General features: G+C 38.9%; 2 non-coding genes across 2 annotated transcripts; both read left to right on the plus strand.

Moving 5' to 3' along the window:
- The first annotated feature begins 1586 nt into the window (after positions 1–1586).
- On the plus strand, positions 1587–1693 carry LOC148877033 (small nucleolar RNA R71). The gene has a single exon (XR_016106041.1). It is a non-coding gene; the product is annotated as a small nucleolar RNA R71 (small nucleolar RNA).
- A 14667-nt stretch (positions 1694–16360) lies between these two features.
- On the plus strand, positions 16361–16467 carry LOC148877034 (small nucleolar RNA R71). The gene has a single exon (XR_016106186.1). It is a non-coding gene; the product is annotated as a small nucleolar RNA R71 (small nucleolar RNA).
- Positions 16468–21449: the final 4982 nt, after the last annotated feature.

A 21449-nucleotide genomic window follows, 5' to 3' on the forward strand; every position in this document is an offset into this window, starting at 1 on the left:
GCCTATGACCTCCTTATGCTTCTCATCTAAAATTTTTTCATTCACATCAAAAGATTTAGCAATGCAATTTTCTATAGGATCATCTAACCTAAATGCATGAAATTTTCTTTCTGCCAAATCATCAATGCAATCTACCATTAAGACTTGTTTTTCATCATTGGAATGTTTTATAGCCGCAAACACATCAAAAATAACATCCTCATCATTAATTCTAAGGCTAAGTTTTCCTCGTTGGACATCAATTAAAGCTCTTCCTGTGGCAAGAAAAGGTCTCCCTAAAATTAGGGGCATATCATAATCTTCTTCCACGTCCAAAACAATAGTCAAAAGGAAAAATAAATTTATCTACTTTTACCAAAACATCTTCCACTACTCCCCTTGGATATTTGATACTTCTGTTAGCCAATTGTACAGAAACTGTGGTAGGTGTTGGCTCTCTGAATCCAAGCTTCCTGAAGACAAAAAAAGGCATTAAATTAATGCTTGCACCAAGATCACATAAAGTCTTATCGAAATTAATTTCGCCAATGGTGCACGGAATAGAGAAGCTCCCTGGATCCTTGAGTTTTGAAGGTAATTTTTTTTTTGTAGGATTGCTGAGCATTCCTCATTAAGTTTTACTATCTCAAACTCCTCCAACTTTCTTTTGTTTGAAATTATTTCTTCAAGAATTTGGCATAACTTGGCATCTGAGAAATAGCATCAAGAAGAGGAATGTTAATATGCAACTTTTGAAACACCTCTAGAAATTTAACAAATTTCTTATCCAAGTTAGCCTTAAGAAATCTTTTAGGAAAAGGAAGAGGGAGTTTGTAGGATTTTAATTTAATAGTAGAAGAACTTCTCTTTTTCTCTATTGATGCTCGTAGTCTCCTTCTTTGGCTTTAAGGTTTCGACTTTCTTCTTCTTTTACATTCTCATCATCTTTTTCTTCCAAATTTGAAGAAATTGCTTGAGCAAGTTGTCTAATTTAAGTTTCCAACCCTTGAATTATTGCCTCCGTACTATTGATAAAATTTTCCACCATATCCTCCAAATTTGGCTTATTCTCTTATGGATTTTGTTGTTGTTGCTGCTAAAAGCTGGGAGGTGCTATTTGTTGGTTATTACTCCAAGAAAAATTTGGATGGTTTCTCCATCCTAGATTGTAAGTGTTGGAGTAGGGATTGAAATTGGACCTGTTGCCACCATAAGAAACAAAATTAGTTTGTTCAGAAGAAGAAGAAAATGGATTTCCTATTTGACAGTCTACACTAGTGTGTCCCCCTTGCCCACAAAGCTCACAAGAAGGGAAGGGAACAGAAGAAACACTCATAGATGAAACCCCTAAATTTTCTAATTTCTTATTTAACGCAGCAAGTTGAGCCGATAAAGTAGTGATAGAATCAACATTATAAATTCCAACTCCCTTTTTATTTGCTCTCCCATTGCCCAATTGGTAACTATTGGCTGCCATCTCCTCCAAAAGTTCATATGTTTCTTTGGGAGTTTATGTCATAAGAATAGCACCTGCAGCTGCATCTAACATTGAACGATTAGATTGATTAATGCCACTATAAAAAGTTTGTACTTGCATCCAAACAGGTAGACCATGGTGAGGACACTTCCTAATAAGTTCCTTAAATCTCTCCTATGACTCATATAAGGTTTCATTATCAAATTAAGAAAAAGTTGTTATGTCATTCCTTAATTTAGTCGTTTTAGTAGGTGAAAAATACTTAGATAAAAACTTTTGTGCCAAGTCATCCCATGTAGTAATCAAACCTGCAGGAAGAGAGTTAAGCCAATATTTTGCTTTATCCCTTAAGGAGAAAGGAAATAACCTAAGTTTAATGGCATCATCACTAACTTCATTATGCTTAAAAATATCACATATTTCAAGAAAATTAGCAATATGAGAGTTAGGGTCATCATTAGGGCCAGAAAATCGCAAACTCATCTAAATCATCTGAATAATTGCAGGCTTAATCTTGAAATTGTTTGCTTGCACATTCGGCCCCCTAATGCTTGATGTAGTACCATCCAGAGTAGGTATAACGTAGGAAATCAATGTCCTTGGATTATTTTGGTCTTGAGCCATCTTGTTCTTTCTCTCCCTCGTTCGCTTTTTCAAAGTCCTTTCGATTTCTTGATCAAAGGGTATTAATTCTCCACCCCTAGTGTGTGTCACGCACTAGGAACCTTCAAAGAAAAGAAAAAGAAAGAAAAAAATTAAAAATTTCCTAAAAAATTTTGTAAAGCCAAACCCAACATAAATTAAAATGGAAAATTTTAAATCCGAAAATAAAAACAAATAGATGTTCAATCTAAGGTTAATTCAGGTAGTTTTGATATGCAATAAACTAGTCCCCGGCAATGGCGCCAAAAACTTGTTATGTGATTTATGCACAGTTAATTCAGGCAAGTGAATCTTAGTCAAATGCGCATATAATGATGAGAAAAGTATCGATCCCACAGAGACTAGATCACAGTACCAAATCAATTTTAAACTAATCTAAGTTGAACTCGTGAATCAATTGAATGAATAAAAACTAAAAGAATTAATGCAAATCCAAGATCTTAACAAAAACTGAATCGATGGATGGATGCATCTAGGGTTTAGATTTCATTAGATCAAGGTTTATAATTACCTATTTAATCAAAATGAAGACCGAAATTACCCTAAGGTATATTAAAGTTATTTCCATGTGATGGTGGATTTCCCTAAATTAATTAATAAGCTTTCTCAAGTCATATTAATCATTTATTAATCAAATCCTACCATCAGATTGCTAAGTGGTTGTCAAAAGGAAAAATAAGCATTAAGCTCTTTGGAACCTTTAATCGTAGAAGGGGATTTGACTCACTAAGCTTCCATGATTCTCACAAATGAGCTAATCATCTTTCAAAATCATAGTCTAACATGCGATTTTTATTGCCTAGGGATTTAATTTATAACAATCCTTTGGTCAGTTATGCATGAATCATCAAATCATTAAATGATTGGCCAATTCTTTTAAAGATTTAAGCACAACAATAAAAATTCCTCATGCAAATAACATAGATCTCCAATTGAATTAAGCAAATAACTATATAATCTTAAGATCAAAATCCATCTAAACCCAAGTTAAGAGATATTAGCTAGACATCATTAAATTCAACATACTCAAGAAAATTAAAGGGGAAACACAGCAAGAACACATCAAAAAATGAAGAAAATAACAAGAAAATTTTAGCCTTTGGAGGTCAAAGACAAGTGCAACAACTAAGCTTTCCTCCCTCTTAGATTCGGATTCTTCCTATCCTTCTCTGGCGTGCTAAATCTGTGATGAACTTACAATTTATCTATAATTTTTGAGGACTTTAGCATGGATTTTTATGCCGGTTTTATTAATTTTTGCCTTAATTTAGCTTAATGCTAAGAATAGGTTCAGGGATAATCAATCCAAGAGAATGAAGGAAAAAGGCAAGAAAAGAAGGTTCAAAAAGACCAATTTCAGTCCAGCCCGGTCGTGGAAGCAAGAGAGAGCACTTCGGCCCAAAAAGAGCAAGTGAATTCCTTGAGAAAACCCCAGAAAATAAAGCCTAGCTATGAGGAGAATTCGGCCCAGCAAGGAAGGCCCATTTTTAGCCCAAATAACAGCCTAGAGTGTAGCCCACATGAGCTCAAAAGCAAGCTAAGTTGTAGCCCAAATAGCAGCCCAAAGGGAGCTAGGGGCGGCAACTTCTAGGAGTTTCTTGAAGAGAAGGAGGGAGCACTCTAGAAGGTTCATGAGGGGTGTAATACACCCCATTCTAGAGGCTTCAAGAAGGGGCAAGAGCCCCTTGAAAAACTATATAAGGAGGCCTCTAGGAGGGGAGAAAGTTGTTCAATTGCTTGAGAGAAAGGCTCTCCCACTCTTAGAGGTTCAGCCACCTTGAGAGAAGAGAAGAGAAGAAGGCTAGGCGCAAGGAAGAAGAAGAAGAAGGGCTGAAGGAAGTTCAAGACAAGCAAGCTAGAAGAAGAAGGTGAGTTCGAATTGAGGGATTGTGATTCAAAGATTTTTTGTAATAAATCATTTGTAGTTTCATTCTCTTTTGATTTGAATTCAGTTTCTTAGTTATATGTTCTTTCTTCTTTCTCCTTGTTTCCATTCTTCCTTGATGTATTTCAGCTTGTAAAATTTCAGTTCAGCAATCTAATTCTTTTTGATTCATTCAAATGATCATGCATTGTACTTGAAGTTTCTTGAATAAGGGTGTGATTGCAGATCAATTCGGCCAACTAACCTTCAAAACTCAGATCTGAATTCTCAGATCTGAGATTGCAAGATCTGAATTGCTTGAAAGAGAATTCAGATCTGCAAATTTCAGATTGGGCGAATTAATCTACAGCTTGGAATTCCTAGAGTGCTTGAGAGAGACTCTAGGAATTCAGATCTACTATTCAAGAACTGAATTGAGTGCAAGGTTAGAGATAACTTGCACAATTCAGTTGGTGATCAATTCAGATTTGAATTGATGCCTTAGAAGTGTTTGAAGAAATGCATGCATGGGGATTAGATTCTTGCTAGAGATAGAAGAACCGTCACTCATGCATAGGATGAACATGCGCTTGAGAGAGGCTGTTCATGACCTTGGGGTTTCACCAAACCAAGGCTCAATCATGATTCATTCGAATGATCCAAATTGATAGATTGCTGAATTCTGAGATTGACATTTACTGCTTACTCTTCTAACCTGAATTGAAGGCAATTGGACCAATGATTTAGATAGATTTTAATTTAGGATTTCTTAGCTTTCATTAGAGTTTTGATTTATTTGTTGATCAGATAAGAAATGTTCAATTTAGTATTGGTAATTGTTTCCTAAATCCTCGTGGGAACGATACTTCACTCACTACTTTATTACTTGAACGGCTAGTGCACTTGCTAGTGTCACAATGAGCCACACATCAATCTGCTTCCTCTCTTCTTCTGATGTGCTAAGACTGCTTCCTCTTTTTTTGTCTTCCAAATTCTCTCTAAAGATGTCTCCCCTTACTTTGAGTTTATGGTCCTTTTTATAGTGCAGCATCCCTCAATTTCTTCTTAATGCAGACTCCTAATTCAACACAAATTAGGTCTCTTAGTCTTTATCTCAGTTGAATTCCTATATCTTCTGCTTTGCCAACTGCCGGACCCGAAACTTGAAGCTCGAATTGCACTTGGTTGATGGCGGAATTAGGTTGAGTGATAAACACAAGAGTTGTAGCCCTATCTCTTAACTTTAATTATTCATTTGAATCACCTCAATCTGAGTTGTAGTCAAAAAGTTATGCCCAAAATACGGGAACTATATCAAAACATGAAATTTCCCGATTTCAATGGTTTCTCTCCTTCATGGCTACATCATGGAGCATCATTGCTGCATGGTCATTCCTCTATGATTATCTTGATCAATTAAATTGAACTTCTTAAAATTGCACAATTAAGCTCCAAACCATCTTGCAAGACAATTTCATCATAATTAGTGCAATACCATGCTAATTCCAAAAATATTATTACCAAAATCATCAAGTTAGAGGTATGAAAATATGTACAAATATAGGCTTATCAATCACCAATGGCTCAGACTCCACCCACTTCATGAAATAGTCAACCGCCACAACCAGGAATCTTCTTTGGCCAATTGCAGGTGGGAATGGACCGAGGATGTCTATCCCCCACTGGGCAAAGGGCCACAGGCTGGTTAGATACTTCAGGTCGTTAGTGGGTTTTTGAAGTATGTTGGCGTGCCTTTGGCAATTATTACACTTCTAGACGAGCTCGAGTGCATCCACCTTCATCATAGGCTAGTAGTATCCTTGCCTTAGCACCTTTTGGGTGAGCACTGTGCACCCAAGTGTCCTCCATAGAGACCTTCATGGATCTCGTGTAGCACCTGGCTTGCCTCCGAAGGTCACAAGTAGCGCAAGTGGGGGAGCACAAAGGATCTCCTATATAACCACTCACCAAAAAGAACATAGCGAGTTGACTGACACTCTACCCTCTTATTTGCATTTTGATATACAGGTAGGGTCTCGTTGAGCAGATAATTAGCAAGTTGACTGATCCGGCTCGGTTTTGCTATCAACACGAGAGCATCCTCTTTTGCCGCCTTCACAATCCTAGGTCGCGGAAAGTCTTCAATGTACATTGTCCTCATTGCGTTGTTGGATGTGCTGACAGTTTCGATAGTGCACTGGCCTTAGCATTTTCTACTCTTGGTACTTGTCAGATGAACCCAGAGTGGATGTCGGGTAGGAGCTCCCTCAGTTTGGCTAGAAAGGCCATCATGGCGGGTTCTCGAGCCTTGTACTCACCATCCACTTAGTTCACAACCAATTGAGAATTGTTGCATACCACGACGTGCATGGCACTGACCTCCTTTGCCAACGCCAGCCTGGCTATCAATCCCTCGTACTCTGCTTCATTGTTCGATGCTTCGAATGTTAACTGGAGAACGTAGTCCAGCTTCACCTCACTTGGTCCATTCAGTGTGAGTCTGGCTCCGCTTCCTCACTTATTTGATGAGTCGTTTACATGGAGGATCCAAGGCTTCTCATCCTAGGTTAGGGTTTCCCTAGCCAGAATCTGTGCTGCGTTGGTTGACTTCTCCGACGGGTTGGTCAGCTCAGCCACCTCAAGGGCCGGTGTGCTGAACGTACATTTGACAACGAAGTTAGCCAAGACCTGTGCTTTAATTGCTGGGCATAGCTAGAATCGGATGTCGTATTCGCTTAAATCGATGGCCCACTTCGTCAATCTCCCTGAGACCTTGGGCTTTTGAAGGAAGTGCCACAGAGGTCTATCAGTTAGGACAACAATAGTGTGGGTTTGGAAGTAGGGACATAGCTTCTGAGTTGCAATGACTAGTGTGAAGGCCAGCTTCTCGATGTTGGGGTACCTGGTCTCAGCTACCTACAAAACCTTACTGATATAGTAAATGGGCCTTTTGACCTGGTCTATTTCTCTTATTAGTACCAAGTTGACTACCTTGTCACTCACAAAGAGGTAGAGTTTTAGCTTGTCTCCAGGTTTAGGTTGGGTCAATACCGAGGGTGAATTTAAGTACTTTTTGAGCTCATCGAACATGAGTTAGCACTCCTTGGACCACTCAAAGTTCTCTTCTTTTTTACAGCCTTGAAAAAAGGTAAAAGTTGACCAACCAACTTAGACATAAATTGGTTCAGGGTGCAATTTGACCAGTTAACCTTTGCACTTATTTTATTGACTGGGGTGGTCTCATATTCAAGATAGCCTGGATCTTGTTTGGGTTGGCTTTGATGCCACGTCGGTTCACTATATAACTAGGAATTTGCCCAACTTGACCCGAAGACACACTTGTTCGGGTTGAGCTACATGTTGTATTTTCTTAAAATTTGGTAAACACAATTTAAATCATGAATAAGAGAATTTGAAAACTAGGTCTTCATGGCCATGTCATTTACATAACATTCAACTTTATTGCATATTAATGAAGTGATGAGAGATCCATCATATGGATAGCCAAACCCTATAGGAAGGTTGGGCGAAATTTCAAAAAAAATTTTTTTCTCTCTCTCTCTCCCATCTGGGAATCACATTCCCTATTTTAGAAAATTGCATTTTCAAGGATTATTCTTGAAACAAAATCGGACCAGATCTAAAACTAAAGGAAGGGAGAGGGAAATACCTGATACGGAATTAAAAGAAATTCCCAACGTAGGTGTTCATGCCCAAAGAGGATACCAAATCCGCCTCCAATGAAGATGACACAACGAATGCTGAGGCGGGATCAACAGGAACGGTTCTTTAGTAAGAACCTAGGATTCTTCACCAAGAATCGAACAGGGTGGTGTGAGCACGACTTCTGATTGTTTCTTCACCAGGAAACAATATCGAGAACACTTCTTGATCACTCCAGTAGGTGGAGATCAAACTGGGATGGCGCCAAGAACTTATGGAGAGAAAAGACTATAGAGACGAGTGTGTTCTCCTTGTGGATTTTTCCCCTATTTATAATCCATTCAGGATTAGCTTCCTAGTCAGATTAGGAATGAGGTTTCCTAATATAAATCTTGTATTTAGATCTAGACTCTCAAGTTGATAACCTATCTTATCCTACTACTAATCCCAATCAGATTATAAATCCAAAATTGGCCCAATTTAATTAAACCATTTAAGCATAGTTTGAAATGGGATTTAAGCCCATTAAGTCATATTGCTTACTTAACCTATTAAGTGCTGGCTAGTTTGGTTCTCTTTATATGGCATGGGACCCTAGCATTGATCTACACATCGGCTACATGGGTTCAACCCAGCCTTTGTAACAAGGCCTGGCTGAATTCACTGTTGGTCATGGTGAACCCCTGAGTCCATCAACATGGGCTCTTAATGGGCCTAGCATTTACACTAAATGGTCCTTGGGTCAAGCCATCTTGTGAAAACCCAAGGACTGTGGGCAGATGCAAGATTTGCCCATCAGGTATTACCCTCAATGGCCTTACACTTAACCTCTCAGCACATAATGATCAGACATTGCCCGACAAGAGAGGACCTCTCCCTCAGCTACAAGGTACAGTGTTGCACTCTCTACTCACATGGATCTCGGGAATCAAAACCTTTTGCAAACATTTTGAAACCATAATATATATATATATAAATATATTTTTGCAAAACCAAATTTCAACGTTTGAACTAAACTACCAGCAATTTAGGTTTCCATCAGAGAGAGTGCATTCCCCGATCATTAACTTTGTCTGACAAAGGGGCTGATCTTGTCACTATGATCACCCACTTAGGTGAATTCTCGGACTGCCCCATCATACCCTGGTTTTGACCCAGTAAAAGATCTCACTGATTGGCATATCAAAGATAACCCAATTCGATGCCTAGCACAGTACAATAATCAAGTCTAGGGGTCAAGTGTAACATTCCAGTTTTGCTCATCTATCTCTAAGGTCCAGGGCAATACTGGAATTTGGTCCAGTTCAGGGTTTTAAGAAAATCCACACTGCATGCACCTCAGGTCTCACCCTGGCAGCTGAGACAAACCACCCCAACCAACTTGGCATTACATCAGTGTTAGCCTTGGCAAGATAAATCTCCTCAGATTTCTCCAATTGCTGTGAAGATTCTAAACTAACATGAGTCTCATAAGTGTCCAGTTTAAGGGTATTACACAGAAACATACCATAACAACATTGATGTGTGCGCAAGCTACACAACATTTCTATTGTTTTTTATGCATGGTTTTGATGATAATTTGCATGATTTCTCACCCTAATTGAGAATGATTTCAGGAATTCAAGAGTGTGGACCAGCTTAGGGGGAAGATAGCATAAAACCATGTTGAGAGGGAAAATGTGGAAGCAATTTAGCCCATCTAGACGACAGGCCCAACTGATAGTCATAAGGAGGGCACTTTCGGCCCATAAAGAAGTAAAGCCCCATAGAGGACATGAAGAAGAGAGTCCAACCGAGACTCTCCAAGGGAGACCTTTCGGCCCACCAAGTGGGAGGCCCAAGTGCAGCCCAAGTTGCAGCCCAAGGGGTCCTAAATGCGACTACCTTTTAGAAGAGAGAGGGCTGGAGAGAAAAGTATAAAAGGAGAAGAGAAAGGGGAGAAAAGGGTTTGAACCCCCAAAAAGAGAAATGAGAGAAGAGAGGCATAAGAAAGGAGAAGATCTAGAGGAATAAGAAGGTTGCTGAATGTGAATTGGAGGAGAATCACATCCAAGAAATTGAAGATTGAAGCAGAATTTTAGGTTGTCTTCTTCTTTGGTTCTGTGCAATTGGTAACCAAATTCAGCTAGGGTTTCAGGCAATTTTGTCAATTAATTTCTCTTTCTTGCTAGAATTCGAACCATGTTGATGATGTTTTAGATCTGTAATTAGTTCTCTAGGGTTATTTGATTGATTGGATTCATTCTTGATGTCTCTTGGTTAGGGTTTTAATTGTTAGAACAGTCTTGGCCAAATTGTTCTTAATTCTTGGATTGCCTGAATTGCTTGAGAAAGAATTTAGGTAATCAGATATGCTAATCAAGAATCGAATCTAACACATCTTAGAGATAGTTTGTGTGATTCGGTTGGTGTTCATTCAAATCTGAATTGATGCCCTTTGAATTGCTTGCTCTTAATGCATTCATGGAGATTAAATTCTTGATAGAGATATAAGAATTGTCACCCATGGATAGGATGAGTTATGCTCGAGAGAGGTTGCTCATGCCATTAGGGTTTCACCAAACCATGGTTGAATCCCAACTCAATTGAATAACTTCATGAATTAATTGCTGGATTGAATCTGTCAGTGTTCTTATATAGCCTTGCTTCTCTCTACATGAAGGTGGTTTGATCCAAATTGATTAGTATAGTTTGGTAGTTAGGAATTCAGATTTTGATTAGGTTAAGAATTCGGTTTATCAGAGAACAATTGACTGATTTATACTAGTTGTTTTTTGATGAATCCTCGTGGAAATGATACTCTACTCATCACTTTATTACTTGATTGGCTAATGCACTTGCTAGTATAAGTAATACGCATCAAGCATGAATCAATTATGTACTTTATTCATTTACAATAAATGACAATAAGTACATCAATCTAATTAAAGCTAAGAGCATACATTGTCTATAAACTAAAGGCTCAAAAACTTTTTTTACAAGTTATTGGAAGGTTGCTTCAACATTTTTCAATCCAAAGGGCATGACTTTATAACAATATAGCCCTACATCAATTACAAATGAAGTTTGTTCTTGGTCAGCTAAGTCCATCTGAATTTGATTGTAGCCAAAATAGGCATCCATGAAGCTTAACAGCTGATCTGTTCGAAAGCGCATCATTAAACACCCCGGAACACCAGTTTAAACATTTATAATTTTTACCATTTCTCAAACAACTAATAACATAGTAAATGGGTGAGAACGGGTCGTATCCATAGAGAAGCAAGTGAAAAATTAATATACACTTAGATCCAGACAAGAGAATGCAATCAGGAATGACAGAAAATATGAAAATAAAATATATTTTTGTTGAAATTAAATGTTTCGAATTTAAACAAGACAATAAGTAAAAATTAGAATTTAATAAAGTATGGAAATCAATAAAGGAAATAAGAGAATTAAATAAAAAACAATCCAAAATCTGGATCCGATGGCAGTAGCTGCAAATTGGCCAAATAGCTCACAAAAACCCCTCTTGACAAGAACCAGGCGTCCATCTTTTCTACAACCCTCGAACCCCTTGAGACACCTTAGCATTGAATCGAATGAATTCAGATCTACAAAACAAAAATGAACAAGAATTAAATCTAAAAGATTGTAGAAATAAAGATAACAGAAAAAAAAAATAAAGAAAAGAAAAGAGTGGTTGATCAGATCTAGTGGTGGTAGCTACAGATTGGTTGAATGGCTTGCAGGAACCCCTCTTGATAAGAACTGGGCATCCTCCCCTTCTACAACTCATGAACTCCTCAAGAAATCTAAGCCTTGTTAACTGGGTGGATTGACCAACCTCTAGGACCCCTGGGGTCCTTTTTATAGAGAATGGTGCATATAATTGGGAATAGAGAGAAAGAAGGGGGCGGCAACTGGGTTTTAGCAAAGTTTGGGGTGCCCCTAAAGTTTCTAATGGAGGGTTAGGATGGTTTTGGGATGATCCTAAGGCTGAAAAGAAAAGAAGTGGGTGCCCAATATTATGTATGGCTGAGATTTGGGTGCCAAGAAGTGAATGGGTGAGATGGAGGCTCCTAAGGTTGAAAGGTGGAGATTGGAAGAGGTCGGAGATGCCGTAGAGTGGATGGCTGAGATTAAAAGGAGTGGGGTGGATATTAAATAGTTGGGGGTGGCTAGAGTTTTCTAAGGATGAAAAGAATAGATTAAAAGGCGCCCTAGGGTTTGCTAAGACGTGGGGAGCATGCTAATAGAGTAGGAGGTGCACCAAACTGGGTTTAGTAGCTAGAAGGCACCCTCCTGCTTTCATTTTTTCACAAAAACACCTCCTCTCTCAGCTAGACTTCACAACAGCTTCCCAAAATCTGCATTTCAGCCATGAAAACATCCCAATTTTGCACAAAATTTGCACAGGGACCCTCAGAGGTCACAATATTGAAATTAACTGAGGAAAGGGCACACTTCGACGTTTTTAAGGCTGAAAATACCCTTGAATTGATGCCCTTAAGGCATCAAAATGCAGAGCTATCACACCCCCAACTTAACCATTGCTAGTCCCTTCGCAATGCAATCTTAAAATTACACTGAGCATAGAGATCCTTGCCATCTCAAGATCATTCCTAATAGAATTAGTCAAGCATCCTGATTCCAGAATTCTCAAACTCTGTATAGATCGGTATTGAACTTAAGGGTAAAACTGTATTACTTTGAATATTATAGAAACTTGGTTTAAAAAAATCTTATATACCCTTCCATTTGTAGACTATCTTGATAATCTGAGATTTATTTTAAAATCAGACAGGTATTCTTCTTATCATTTTTAACAGTAGATTTCTACCCCTGAACTTGATATACACACTTATTTTATTTCTACCTTCCACCATTTGACGTGAATCCCGACACTTGCCTTAGATGAAGAGACCCGATTACTAAGTGTTAGGTGATTGTCTTTGGTATTCCCTTTCTCGTTTGATGCGAATCTCGACACTTGACTTAGGTAAAGAGACCCGATTACTAAGTTTAGGGTATTCATAGACTTTTTATTCCCTTTTTTTTGTAGAACTGTTCAGGGTAGTCCACTATTTCTAACAACTTGAAGAATTTGTGTCTACTTTCTCTATATTTTTCTTCTTATCTTGGCAGGGGCAAACTTGGGAGTATGTTCAGGGTAGTCCCTTTTTTTCGTCTTTTTTTTTCTTTCCTCACCCTCAACTTAAATGCCATTATCCCTAATGGCATGACTAGAATGAGGATTTGGGCCAAAGGGGAACAATGGATAGGGTTTTCCTGAGGGGTTCAATGTTTGCCACCTGGTGTCGAATCAAGAAAAGAAAAAGAACTAAAATCCTAAAAGCAGAAAATGCTAAAATTTATGTTGGGTTGCCTCCCAACCAGTGCTAAGTTTAACTTCTTTAGCCAGACACATTCACTCATTTCTTCCATCCACACTCTCAGACTCACTTTCTTCTATATACAAACAAGGCTCAGACTGGGCTAACCAAGGGGTAGATAGGTCCTCTAAAAAGCCATCCACTATATCTACCATGAAACCATCTCCCCCTAGGTTTGGATACTTGGATGCACTAAAAACATTGAACTGGACCTTCTGCTCCCCAAATAAGGTGTTCATTTCCCCCAACTTCCAGTTGATATTTGCATTGGCCATTGCTAGAAACGACCATCCTAAGATTATCAGGTTATGGTTCAGTTCTTTGGTTGGTGTCATGTCTAGAACAACAAAATCCATAGGAAAATAATAGTTCTCTATCCTAACAATGACATCCTCGATAACACCTCGAGAAGTCTTGACCGACCGATCAATGAGTTATAGAATTACTGGGGTAGGTTTCAACTTGTCGACCCTGAACCTTTTATATATAATGGACGGGAGCAGGTTTACACTAGCCCCATAATCCAATAAGGCCCGATCAAAGGTGATTCTAGAAATGATACAACTAATGAGGGAGCACCCGGGTCTTTCATCTTCCGGGGAAGTTGGTTCAGGAGGACCGCACTCACATCTGTCGAGAGCATCACTTTTTGTGGGGCTGATCATGGCTCCATCTTTTGGGTGCATAGCTCTTTCAGAAACTTGGCATAAGCTGGGGCATGCTGGATTGCATTGAGGAGAGGGATGTTAATGTGTACTTTTTTGAAGAGTTCCCTGATCTCCTTATTGCAAATCTCTTTCTTTTTCCGCAACGGCCTGGCTGTGAGTGCAGTTGGAAAGGGGGCTACAGGTTGGTTCACTTTAGGCTCTTCTTCTAGGTTTTCCCTTTCTTCTTCTCCCCCCCAACTTAGGGTTTTTCCGACTCTTTTCCTTCTCCTTTACTTTTCTTCTTCTCATACGGGTCTTCCAAAATTCTCCCACTCCTTAAAGTTGTAATAACTTTAGCATTTTTGAATTGGGGATTCTTAGGAGGTGGTTGAATTTGTTGTAGAAAACCTGGTGGTTGTTGATAGTTATAAATATAACCCTAGCAAGTGCACTAGTTATCAAGTAGTATAAAAATATCGTTCCCACGAGGATTTAACAAAATAAGTATTAGAACTATAGCCTTCCCTAATTGGGGATTCTTAGGAGGTGGTTGAATTTGTTGCAAAAAACCTGGTGGTTGCTGATAGCTATAAATATAACCCTAGCAAGTGCACTAGTTATCAAGTAGTATAAAAATATCGTTTCCACGAGGATTTAACAAAATAATTATTAGAACTACAACCTTCCCTAATTATTTGGACAATCGAATTTCAGATTTGAAGATAAAAACTAATGAAAAGCAGAAAAAAGGAAAACAAGTGCAGAAGTAACCAATGCTGAAGTATGTAACGATTGATTTAATTCGCTAGGACTTTATGTGTATATACCCCTATATACCATTCAATTCACACCATGAATTATGTAGTCTGCTATATGAATTCCTCTCTCGATTCATTCACATAAACCTAATCAATTAAGAGATGGTCACTCCTAATAGCATTAGGCAAGATAATTCATAGACTATATGGAAATCACAATCTTGGATAAATCGGAATAAAAATATATTCTTTGTTATGATTAGGCTTTCTATAGTCCTAGCTACAAGTAAATTAGTTCATACTAGAGGAAATAAAATAAACAAGAGGAAAGAAAGAACTCATGGTGTCGCCCTTGAAGTTGAGATCTCCTCTTCTCCTTGCCGCCACCTTCTTGCAGACTTCTTGCTTGATAGCTGGATTGCTCCTCTGCTTCTTGATTCAATCTAGAGATTGAGCGATACCTAAAGCTGGTCCCCCCCCCCCCCTTTATATAGCTTAAAGGGGAGGGGCTGGTCTCCTACTTCCTCTTGAAGTTTATCTTGCAAGAATAAAAAGTCTTAGTCTTATCCTAGTCTAATCCTACTCTTATCTCTTTATCTAGTGAACTCAATCCCTTTATCTTTTTAAGATTACATCAATAATTTAGATCTAGAAGGACTCTTCTCAGTTTCTTGTTCTTGGATTCGTATTAGACCTCTTCTACGAATTGGGCTACTGTCAGGCTTTTCTGCAAGTTGGGCTTCAGCTGCGGATTGGGCCTTCTTGCAAATTTTCCCTGACTTCGGGCCCTGATTTGACTTCAATGCAAGCTGAATTCGAAAGCCTAAAATATGAAAGTTGTGGCTTTTTCTCTTTTCTTTCCATTGGGTCTTGAATCAGCCCAATTGGAGTTCGGGTATGCGAGTTAGGCCCAAATTACTGAACGATGCCGAAACTGTGAAAAATCATCCAATTTGCCTTTCTTTGCTTCTGATACCTTCTTTCATGCCCTAAACCGAAATACAACAAATATGAGTCCAATTAAGTACTAATTCAGTATGAAAGACAGAATATTTGGGGATAAAAATATGATAAATTCTACTCTCATCAGTTGCTTCCTAGGGTTTACAACCGGTTGACTCGGTAATTGCCTCACTTCTCTCCTTGCATTAGCTTCGGCTAGCTGTCCTATTTGGCTTTCTAACCTAGCAATGGATTGTTGATGATTTAGGATCAGCTGCTGAAGCTACATGAATTGATCGTCTACTGAATGGGATTGCGGAGATTGCGGGTAACCTTGATTCCTAGGATACACTTGCTGGAACTGACTTTGTATTGATGGCCTCTGAAATTGTTGGGCCATGAAGTTGGACGGATGCTGATATTGCTGGGACTGTAGATTGGGTTGATGTGTCCTCCAAGAAAAGTTAGGGTGATTTCTCCACCCAGGGTTGTAAGTATTGGAATATGGATCATTATTGGGCCTTAAGAAACTCTGGGATTCCTGAACTTGTTCTTGGATAAAGCGTGGAAACTAGGCTGCCGTAAGACAGTCATCAACCTGGTGGGTTGGACTGGCAAAATGGAACACACTTCCAGATAGGATGTAGATGGGCCCGATTGTTGGTTAAAGCTGAAAAACTGGTCAAGCTTCTGGGCTAGAAGATCTACCCTACCCAACTTTCTAGAAATGGCATTCAAGCCCATTTTTGCCTTGGGCTCTAAATTATTCATGACCTCATAGAGCCCTGCCCTCTTTGAGGGCCCCACCAACCTTTCGTAGGAATACAAGGATGCATTGTTAATGGAATTCTCACTCAGGGTTTCGAAAAGAGAATACGCTTCATCCTCGCTCTTCCTAATAAATGCCCCCCCTACAGGATGCATCTACCATTTGCATGTATTGATCTGTCAGATCTTCATAGAAAGCCTGGACAATTTGCCATTGGGATAGGCCATGGTGTGGGCATTTTCTCATTAACTCCTCCATCCTCTCCCAAGCCTCATGAATTTGTTCACCCGATGTTTGGGTGAATCCAGTGATGGCTCTTCTCATGGTATTGGTTCTACCTATAGGATAGATCTTTCTAAGGAATTCTTGTTGCATTTTTGCCCAAGTTCTAATGGGTCTTCCTATAGTCCCTAACTAGTGCTTGGCTTTATCTTTCAAGGAGAAGGGAAAGGAGTCAATCTAAGGGCATCATCATTGAAATTTTGGATCCTTATAGTGGAATAGATTTTCAAGAACTCATCTATGTGCTTGTATGGGTCCTCACTCGGGTTCCCATAGAAAGATGGGAGCATCTGGATTGTGCTTGACTTAATTTCATATTGTAAGGCTTGAGTATCGGGTAACTGAATGCAGGATAAAGGGTTGTATTGGGCTGGAGTGAAGTATTCCTTCAACTTTCTGGGTTGGGCATCATTGATTCCGGCCATTTGGTTGCGGTGTTGGTGATGGAGGTACCTCTCTATTTCAGGTATGGGTTCCACAGTTTCTTTCCTTATATCACATTCCCAACATACAACTCAAAAGTCACTTTTCTTCTTGTTTAAATTTGAATTTTAAATTTTGAGTTTAATTTCAAAATTGGGTTTCGATATTGAAATTCTAAAATTTAAACTCAAATTTTGAAACTTTTTCCACCTTTTTTATGTTTTTATTTTTTTAATTTTTTATTATTTTAATTATTTTAATTATTTATTTATTCAAAATTTAAATTTTTGAAATTTAAATTCAAATTCAGATTTTGAAATTTAAATTCCTAAAATTCAAGTTCAAATTTGATTTTATTTATTTTATTTGTTTTTTTTTAATTTGAAATTTAAATTAAATTTAGATTTAGAAATTTAAATTGCTGAAATTTAAATTCAAATTTTAATTTTAAAATTAAAAAAAAATGCAAACAAATCAACCACACGACCTAGGGGCTGACCTAGGGTTTCCTAAACTAGTGGTTTAACCAATGTGATTCCTCTTAGGTTCATTAGGAATTACAACACTTCCTTTGGTTACCCAGGTAAGAGGTGGGGATGTGGGAGGCTTCTCTTGCTTTTGCAAGGACCTAATTAAGTAACCACAAAACCCGCTTTGGCGTAGCCGTTTAACCTCTTTACTTAGACACCAATCGCCGATTATGGAAAGTAATTACAAGTTTTCCTAAAATTTAGCACACTTTTGAACCAAATGTGTGGCTTCCCTAAAGGATCTTTCTATCCAAATTTTAAATTAGGGTCTAAGGTGAACCGCACGTGAAAGGTGGTGATTTTTGGGCCAAGGAAAAGCAAAATGAACACAACAAATGCAACTAATTACAATGCATGAACAAGTATTTCTAATATGCAATTCAGCAAAATAACATAAAAGAATAAAATAAACTAAGCAAGAGAAACAATTAAAATGATAAAAAGAAAAAAGAAATCCTAGCACATTCACAACTAGCAATGATAATTTAACAATTAAATAAACCTATATGATGCATGCTCTAGAATATGAAACCCTAAATTCTAGAATGCAAAAATTAATTATTTTTATTTTTATTTTTATTTCTGAAATTCAAAATTTTAAATTTAAATTTTGAAATTTGAAATTCAAATTCAAATTCAGATTTGAATTAAAATTAAAATAAAAATTCAAATTCAAAAGTTTAAATATAAAAGATTGTAAGAATAAAAATAACAGAAGAGAAAATAAAGAAAAGAAAGGAATGGTTGATCAGATCTAGTGGCGGTAGTAGCAAATTGGTTGAATAGCTTGCAGGAACCTCTCCTAACAAGAACTGAGCGTCCTCCCCTTCTACAACCCTTACACTCCTCAAGAAACCTTAGCCTTGTTAACTTGGTGAATTGACCAACCCTTTCTCCATGGCCCCTTGGGTCCTTTTAATAGAGAAGGGTGGATATAATTAGGAATAGAGAGAAAGAGGGGGGCGGAAGCTGGGTTTTGGCAAAGTTTGGGGCGCCCCTAGGGTTTCTAATGGAGGGTTAGGATGGTTTTGGGCTGATCCTAAGGCTGAAAAGAAAAGAAGAGGGCACTCAATATTATGTATGGTTGAGATTTGGGCACCCAGAAGTGAATAGGTGAGATTGAGGCTCCTAAGGTTGAAAGTTGGAGATTAGAAGAGGTGGGAGGTGCCTTAGAGCGGATGGCTGGGCCGCTAGGGTTTGCTAAGGATGAAAAGAGTAGGTTAAAAGGCGCCCTAAGGTTTGCTAAGATGTGGGGAGCATGCTAATAGAGTAGGCGGGGTGCCAAATTGGGTTTAGCAGCTAGGAGGCACCCTCTTGCTTTCAATTTTTCACAAAAACACCCCTTCTCTCAGCTGGATTTCACACTAGCTTCCCAAAAGCTACATTTCAGCCATGAAAATTTTACAGTTTTGCACAGGGAGCCTCAGAGGTCACAATATTGAAATTAACTAGGGATAGGGCACACTTTGACTTTTCTAAGGCCGAAAATACCCCTGAATTGATGCCCTTAAGGCATCAAAATGCATAATTATCAACAGCTCATGCCCCAAGGTTGCGTCTATGAGACTGTCTATTCTGGGAAGGGGAAGTTGTCATTTGGGTAGGCTTTGTTGAGGTCGGTGTAGTCGACGCACATGTACCACTTGTCGTTGGCTTTCTTCACGAGCATAAGATTAGCTACCTAGCTCAAGTACTATACCTCTCTAACAAAGTCTGTTGCAAGGAGGTTCCCGACCTCTCTAACAAAGTCTTCTGCCAATTTTGCTTTGTCCTTTAGTGTCGCGACATAGCACTTCCTAGATTCCAGTTGGTCGCCTTATACAACCCCCACTCCATACTTTGTTAGGAACTTCATTGAGAGGTAGTAGGTTGACACCACCATGTGAAGTGCGTACAGGATGGGTCGACTTAAAATGGCATTGTAGGGGAATGGGGTGGCAACCACCAAGAAGTTATGCTCAAACTAGATAATTTGGGCTTCGTTCCTACTACTACCGGCACTTTGATGCTACCAAGGGGCTTCACCACGTCTCCGCTAAAACAAACCAAGGGCACATCCGCAGGCTTTAGGTCCTCCCGGTCCAACTCCATTTTCTCAAATGCCTCCAGGAATAGGATGTCTCTCGAACTGCCTCAGTCCACCAAAATCCACTTTACCTCGAAGTCATTGACCACCATCTTGACCACGAGGGCTGAAGGGATGAGAAATCCATCATATAGATGGCCGAACCCTATAGAAAGATTGGGCGAAATTTCAAAAATTTCTCTCTCTCCCATGTGGGAATCACATTCCCTATTTTTGAAAACTGCATTTTCAATGATCAATCTTGAACCAAAACCAGACCAGATTTGAAACCAAAAGGGAGTGGAGGGATATACCTGATACGGAGTAATAATAACCTCCAATGAAGGTGTTTACGCCCAAGGAAAAATCTAAAGACAACTTCCACCGAAGATGACACCGTGCAGGATGAAGTAGAATCAACAGGACGACTCTTCAGCAAGAATTCGATGGAGGGATAGTGAGCACGACTTCAGATTACCTTTTAAACCAAAAGGTAATATCAAGAACCCTTCTTAATCTCTCCCACAAGTGGAAATCAAACTGGTATGGCGGCAAGAGCAGGAGAGAAGGAGAGTGCAGTCAAAGTGTGTTGTCTCTCTCTGGAATTCAGCAGTCTGTTAGATGATCTAGAGGTTCGCCCTGCTCTTCTATTTATAGCCTTAAAGGGAGGTTCTCCTAATCCCATTAGGAGTTTCCTAATCCAAATCTTTTATTTGGATTTGAACTCTCTTTAAGAGATAAGGATAATCCCTTATCTTATCTACAGATAAAGATTAGCCTTCCTAATCTAATTAGGAATTTTCGGATCCAAATCTTTATTTGGATTTGGATTCTTTGAGTGGATAGGGATAATCCCTTATCCTATCTACTGATCTAAATCCCATAACTGCCCTCTTTTAATTAATCTCATTAAGCCAGTTCGAATTGGCCTTTAGGCCCATTAAGTCTATCTGCTCACTTAGCCTCCTAACTGCTGCTCAGTTGGTTATCCTTGTATGGCGTAGGACCCAAATATTGATCTACACATCAGCCACATGGGCTCAGCCCAACCTCTGTTACAAGGCCTGGCCGAATTCATTGTAGGAGACAGTGAACCCCTGAGTCCATCACCATAGGTTCTTAATGGGCCCAACATTTACACTAAATGGTCCTTGGGTCAAGCCATCTTATAAAAACCCAAGGACTGTGGGCTGATGCAAGATTAACCCATCAGGTATTACCCTCAATGGTTTTACACTTTACCTCTTAGCGCATAATGATCAAACACTACCCGACAAGAGAGGACCTGTACCTCAGCTACACTCTCTACTCACATGGATCTCGGGAATTAAAACTTTTTGCAAACATTTTGAAACCATAATATATATATGTATATCTCTATATAAATATATTTTTCAAAACAAATTTCAACAGTTGAAATTGACTGCTGGCAGTTTTGGTTTCCATCAGAGAGAGTGCATCCCCCCGATCATTCACTTTGCCCGACGAAGGGGCTGATCCTGTCACTATGGTCACCCACTCAGATGAATTCTTGGACTGTCCCAACATACCTAGGTTTTGACCCCCTCTAAGGATCTCTCTGATTGGCATATAAAAAACAACCCAATCCGACACGTAGTGTAATATCATAATTGAGTCTAGGGGTCAGGTGTAACATTCCAGTTTTGCCCATCTATCTCCAAGGTCCAGGGCAATACTGGAATTCTAGTTTGGTTCAAGGTTCCAAGAAAATCCACACTACAAGTACCTTAGGTCTCACCTTGGCAGTTGAGATAGGTCACCCCAACCAACTTGGCGGCACATCAGTGTAGGCCTTGGAAGAATAAGTCTCCCCAGAATAACATGAGTCTCATATGTGTCTAGTTTAAGGGTATTACATGGAAACACACCATAATAACATAAATCAAATATGCACTTTATTCATTTACATTAAATGTCATAATGTACATCATTCTGATTGAAGCTAAGGGCATACACTGTCTAACAGCTCCCACTTGCACTTAGGTCCA

Source organism: Nelumbo lutea, chromosome 1 (assembly GCF_056320005.1).
Source record: "Nelumbo lutea isolate HS-2025 chromosome 1, American lotus-T2T, whole genome shotgun sequence".
In the NCBI taxonomy this organism is placed as follows: Eukaryota; Viridiplantae; Streptophyta; class Magnoliopsida; order Proteales; family Nelumbonaceae; genus Nelumbo; species Nelumbo lutea.